This window comes from Henckelia pumila, chromosome 4 (assembly GCF_033568475.1).
Source record: "Henckelia pumila isolate YLH828 chromosome 4, ASM3356847v2, whole genome shotgun sequence".
NCBI classification, from domain to species: Eukaryota; Viridiplantae; Streptophyta; class Magnoliopsida; order Lamiales; family Gesneriaceae; genus Henckelia; species Henckelia pumila.
The window spans coordinates 18544930-18551758 of record NC_133123.1 but is presented as its reverse complement, the minus strand read 5'-3'; the positions used below and the strand labels follow the sequence as shown (position 1 = coordinate 18551758).

General features: G+C 33.2%; 1 long non-coding RNA gene across 1 annotated transcript; it reads right to left on the bottom strand.

Annotated features, from left to right (window-relative positions):
* Positions 1-1254: 1254 nt before the first annotated feature.
* On the bottom strand, positions 1255-2974 carry LOC140867832 (uncharacterized). The gene is made up of 3 exons (XR_012145282.1): positions 2485-2974; positions 2136-2234; positions 1255-1283 (listed from the first exon to the last, which is right to left on the bottom strand). It is a non-coding gene; the product is annotated as an uncharacterized lncRNA (long non-coding RNA).
* Between the last annotated feature and the right edge of the window lie 3855 nt (positions 2975-6829).

Genomic DNA, 6829 nt, shown 5'->3' with positions numbered 1-6829 from the left:
ATATGTATCACTAAATCAACATTAAACAATTTTATCTTTCAATGCATCCTCATCCTCATCCTCACAACATCTTCTGAATTCATCTTCTTCTTTGTCATGCTTGGCTTTAATTTCATTAACATCAGAATCATCAGCAACAACTCTCTGATCCTCCATCGCCATGTAATATTCCCCAGTTACTAAAAAATTTGAAGCAACTCAAAGTTAACGACTAATGAATTAGATTTCAAAATCCAACACATAAATTCCATTTGTTGCTCCTGAAATAGATCCTGCTTCCAAATGACCAGAATAAACCAACAAACCCTTTAAATAACCGTACCAAGAAAATGGAATCCCACTTCTCCACCTAATCATCACCAACACTTGCACTCATACACACAATTAATCAACAACATAAATCTAAATAAATACAAAGAACAAAAAATTTGGAGCAAAAAGAAAAAAAAATCAAGAACATGGTTGAAATAATTAATCACCTAACTTGTCTCCCACAAAGTTGAGAGCACTGATGATTCTTTAGTATTATAAATTACATGCATGTACGAAATTCCCAAATAAATAAATTGTTCGACCCACATGTGTCAAAATTATATACAATTGTTGCCTTTGAAGATCTCGACCAAATTCAATTCGTCATCATATCATACTTATTAAAATATATATGTATATAATTATCCAATTATCCATAACACTCGTTTGCAACTAGTTTCTTGGAATCCACTCGTCTCCACATTTCTCTTGTTAGATGACTACCTTATGATAAAACATAATTCATGAAAAACTTGAAAACAAAAGGAATTCAACTGAAGCTTATCAGCTATCGTCAGGCAATGATAATTTGTGAAATAATTTGAAATCAACCCCAAAAATGGCTAGTTATAAAAAAAAAGCTTGCTCGCATAAGATGCAACTAAAATTTTATATCTCGGCATACCTTTTATTTGCAGGTGCTATCCTAATATTAATACATAATTCAACAAACAAAAAGTGAGTGATATCTTTCTTGCCTTGGAAGGATACACCCCATTCAGAACTTCGACTCAAAATTGAGTTGAACCAAAACACATTCAGGCCATAACAACTTTATCCAAAAGAAATAATCAACAAATATTGTGAGACACGTGACACAAAAACACAATTAAAAGATTATGTACTTTGCACATAAAAAAAGTGTAGTAGTATAGTTGGTCACAAACCTGTGCAAGCCAAAGCAGTTATCAAACACGATATACTCCACAGATTTCCCACAATTTGGTTGTAATATTGCTTCGTGATGGATCCTGAAATTGAAATGTAAAAAATAAAATAGATCAAATTGAAATTCAAGATCGAGGATACATATTTGTCGGTTCACAAATAAGGGTAACAACGACATATGCGGGTACTGATCACATGTCATTGCAACAGCTGATTAAATTAAAACATTACCAAATTGAAAACACGCTCTGTCAAGGATACATATATATTTAAATTTCCACAAATAAGTCCAATAGCTAGCTAAATCCAAGGGAAAACAATGACACTCAGTTGATGTTAGCAATGCAGTGAACCATAGCTTGTCCAACAAAATCAAATGTTAGTTCACTAGAACGTCCATTACTGGAAAAAGCTAAAGAGACCATATTTTATTCATTAAATTCCTTGGCATCGGCGACATCAATGATCACAAGCATGAAAGTTTTGCTTCAAAAATACCATTGACCCAACCAAACTAGAAACTTATATCACCAAACATCATAGAGCAGTCGCACAAAATACCATTGACCCCAACCAAACTAGAAACTTAAATCACCAACATCATAGAGCGGTTGCAAGTAATCTCAGACAGTTTTAATTCCAACATTTATCAGCATGAAAGAATGCTCTTGTTCGTATGAGAAAATATGATATAAACCAACGAGCAAGTACAATATGTCAATATCTCTGAAAAAGAGTTGATTAAGAAATAAAACCCTATCACCCCTAACAGTGCTAAGACAAAAAGTTTGGCTATGAAATAATTTATTTGAAAGCAAGAACAGAAGCCTACCAAAAATGCCAACTTCAGATTCATTTCTGAGAAACTAAGCAGCAAATAAGGATGTAACCAGATTTTCACATAAACCAAAGCATAAAATGAAAATGAAACTCACCATCTTCTCCAAATGTATATTTTCACATTCAACTATCTCTTTCATATACTTCATCACACAAAATCGACATTCAACAGAACCACTTTGTTTTAGATTACCCTAAAATGAAATAAAAAATATTGCAACAATCACAATCCAAATAACAAGTTTTGAACTCAAAAAAACTGAATTAGGTAAGAACAAAAGAGTAAAGCTCTCAAATATAAGAAAATGGTCGTTCGATTTATTTTGAACAAATTGCAGAATAGACATGCACAATATTTGGTCAAGTCCATTTGTCTCACAAAACGTAACATTACACACTGAAAAAAGATGTATTCAAATTAAATCAGAAGGGAACACAACTCACATAAACATAAAGTACCTAGTTCTTCAACCTCCCATCCAGCAGGTCCAACACCAGGAACTCCTAGAGCATTTTCAGTTTGTTTTGTTTTAGAACAGAACTTTTTTTTAAGATTTTCAAATTCATCGTATATCTCACCATCATCCTGATATCATGGAAAGCAATTTGATTAATAGCCTCGATCCCATACCCCTGAATATCTAGGAGAAAGTTTTCACTACATCTTCGGCCACTCGTCGGCGCCGTTTGGTCTTTTATATTTCAATACAAGCAATCAATTATATATTCATCTCTATAACAAGATAATTCGACAAGAAATTTCGGAGTTTACTGTTAAAAACCTATTGCTTCAATATCAGAAAACCCATGTAGTGGTATAAAATTACAGAAGAACAAAAAGCAGACAGCCAAAAGGCTAAAAACATAATACATATACCTCACACACCCCTCGCTATGTCCAGGTTTGTTAGTGTCGCAGATGTAACATTTTAGGCGCTTTGCCCAATAAATGTTTCCACACCTGAGGAAAACAGGCACAAAGTTAATACTTTCAGTGTGCAAGAAAACATGCATGCCAACACATAAAACACAGAAAGAACCATCTTACTGCGAGAGTCAAAATTAGTTATTAGCCAAATCTTGTAGGCAATAATCCATTGCAGTACAAAATCTAACACTTGAATAATTCTCAACAACAACAGAATCTGGAATCTATACTAATGTCGAATAAAAAACAAACACTTAATTTATACATAAAAGAAAAGGAAATAACCAACAACCATCACAAGATTTCTAATCCTCCAGATGAAATGATTACTTGCATGTTTGATCTAAGTTTCTACAGAAGCTGAGAAAGAAGCCTGTGTGGTCTGCCGAATTGGACTTTTATAGACAGTACATGCAACAAGGTCAAAACCGAATTCCAGATTCGTCAGCCGATAGTGTAAAAATCATATTTAATTCATTTCTCATTCAAAACTAGTTCTATAAATTGGAAATGAAAGCTACTGATTTTGCTACATTTCATCTTCTTAAAGACTTTCCAAATAAAATCATCTAATAGGCTTGAATCTATCTGCAAGTACACACCTAAAACTCGGATATTCTGTTTTCCGCAGATTGGAGCAAGTTCAGTAGAAAATTCATATAAAATTCATTTTACATCCGAATGAGTTATAACTGGTGGCATATCAAAGAAAACACAATTATCTACAAGTTTCATGTGAATTTCAACCTTGAAATATGCCCTGAACAATACCAGATTTCGAAATGACAGCAGGTGCAAGAAATTATTCTTCATATAGTGCAGTTTCAAAAAAATGGGCATATCCCTTTAAATTTTAATGAAATGACATGTTTTCAGTGCCAAATCAAAGACAACACAGAGCACTACAAGTTTTCTTCATAATGCAGATTCAAAATTTGTACTATTCATTTTCATTCAACTCAATTTCTAAGCTACACACGCGTTAAACCTACTGTCAAAGCATGAGAGCAAACAGATGGAGACATGACAAAAAGAGACTTGGTGGTGTTATTGTAAAATTACTTCAGTAATGTATTTAAAAGGAAAATTCAAACTTTAGAATGAAAAACTTGAACTCGATTATTGAAAGAAAATGAAATACAATCAACATTTGATTTATTTACACTATGATGTATACACTTCAAAAAAACGATTGCTAATGAACTATAGGCAAAAGAGGAAAAAATGCTATGGATGAAGGGTGAAAATTCTCTCTATCAAATAAAAGAAACGTTTTGAATAAAACTCAGACTTGGGACTCCAAAAGCAAAAGGTCTCAACATTCTTCTAATCATAAGATTACATCATAAATATTGGTTAACTGTATCTAATCATAAAAAACATGCTACTCTACCATTATTTTAGGTATAAAGAAGTTCCATAAATAATCTTTCAGCCGCTGAAATAATTCTTCTACTTAAGACTGAAGAAAAAGCTACATTTGCCTACTGTGAATGACTAAGTAGAAGCAGACACATATAATGCCTAAGATTACAACAATCATGAATGATTTCCACTTCAAATACTAGTTACTACGACTTTCCAACCATTTAAGATGCTACATAAAAAATTAACAAAATAATATATACAAATTTCTGTAATAAAGTCTAAAATATTATTTAGAGAATGGATATTTAAATTACGGGCTCTTGAGAAATGAAATTAAAAAACTTCTTGCCAATACTTCATGAAAATATGTTGACGAAAAATAATATGTTTAAACTTCATGACAATTTCAGACGGCAAAAAATCTGTTTCAGATTTAAGTAAGCTAAGAACAAATTTTATACATAATTATGAACTAATTTAATTTTAAAAAGTATAATATCTATTTAATTCTTACTCTACAAATTTTAAATATTTACCAAACACAATAAATTTTACAATTAAAACCTCATGAACGATTGCAACCATTAGTTTCACCAATTTCGCATATGATTAAAGAAAATCACAACAAAAAGACATCACATGGAATTTTTAAAACATATTTGTTTTCGGACGAGGAGCAGGGTGTCAGGGGTGATCATGTGAGCGTGGATTTAAAAGAGACGGCTTCTGCTTCTTTTTCTTCACCGTTTTAGAATCAAAAAGTATTTATGGGATTGTACGTGTCGACAAACTGTATATAATTGAGAAAAATACATCTATACAGATTCTTGTATCTATATTTCTTGAACGCAATTGCTCACATGCTGATATTGTTGGCCACCATTCGTCATCTCATGTATGTGTCGCCTTCCAGCATTCGAAGAACCTATAGTTTCAAATGAAGCCCAATAAAACTCATGAAATTCGAAGCCTTTAAGTCGAGCTTTTGTAGCATAAAGCAGTTTAGTGTTCTTTTTTATTTTTTGACATGAGAAGTTCAGTATTCTTGGTTTTCCTCTAAATTAGTCACTTTTACCTGAGACATTCGAGGCCTTGACTCAGGGTCGCGTTGTATGCACAAGGAAGCAGCACGTATCATGCCCTGAACCTCAGTTTCTAAATAGCAGCCACTCAAACAACAAGAACAAAACATCTTCAGAAACACGTAAAACACAAATAAAAAGGGAAAATCTGAATTCATGTAAAAAAAAACAGGAACCCGAATTCACGTAAAAAAAAAAGGAAAACATCTTCCAAAACGCCGAAAAACCCAAATTGATACCAAAACAGAAGGATTCAGACCTTGGGCTTTCGAATTACGGCGTTGGCGAGCGATTCACGACAGTGGTGGATGGCTGGAGATGCAAATCGGCGGCCTCTTGGTTGAAGGAGAAAGGGGATCGCGAGCAGATGGGTGATGGATTTCTTTTTTTACGAAGTGTTAAAAGTGAAAGAAAGATACTTATAAAATCCCGGTTCAAGAAAGGGATCTAATTCATCTTTTTACTTCAGCACTTATAATTAAAATTTTTATTTTTTTACTTTTTACTTCGGCAAAAATAAAATGCCGAAGTAACATGCTACAAAAAATTATTAGTGAAGCCCGGGTTTTTAAAGTACCGAAGTAAAATGTGCAATTTTACCTCGCCGGTGTTATTACCGAAGTTGATTGTTACTTTTTACTTCGTAATTACTAATTGCCGAAGTAAAAAGTGCCGAATTAAAAGATAGAAATTCTACTAGTGGCTGCTGCTCATATGTTATCATCTATAAATGAAAAAATTATTGGTGTCGAGGGTAGCCTACTATTTCACAAAAGCTTAAGTTGTCATCGGGCTTAATTTGCATTTATTCAACAAACACCAAGGGTGTTTCCACCACTTCATTTTCAGATGGAACATTTGCTCTTTTAACATACCGCAGAGTAGATACACCATCCAGCCATAAATGATAAACATAATAGACTCCCGAATGATGGAGAACTAATCCACAAAGATTTACCTCATATCCTGATTCTGCGATGAGAACGTAGTCTTCTATCCTTATACCAATTCCTTGATACCTGCATATTATGCCCAACCTCATGAATAATTTGAAGTGATTACTGATGGCTTGGTTAAAAACTTAAAATGCAATCAAACAATCCTGTTTGCAGCTTTGGCAATTGCTTTGTTGTTTCAGTTTTATTGGACGGGAAGATATTCTGAGGTGAACTCAGTGATTTAGAGAACTTAACCAGTACAGCATGGTTGGAGAAGTAAGCATTTTCTACCAACACGAGAAAATATTAGGTGAGCGATATTTGACCACATAACGAGTGCCCTTTAGGTAGAAATTATTGGGATCATGTTGTGCTAGCATCAAAACTTTCATGGTTTCTTTTAATTGACTTGCTGAGACGTCTACTTAGATAATACAGGCAAAAGTTTATTTATTTTTCTGGAAGCATTTTCA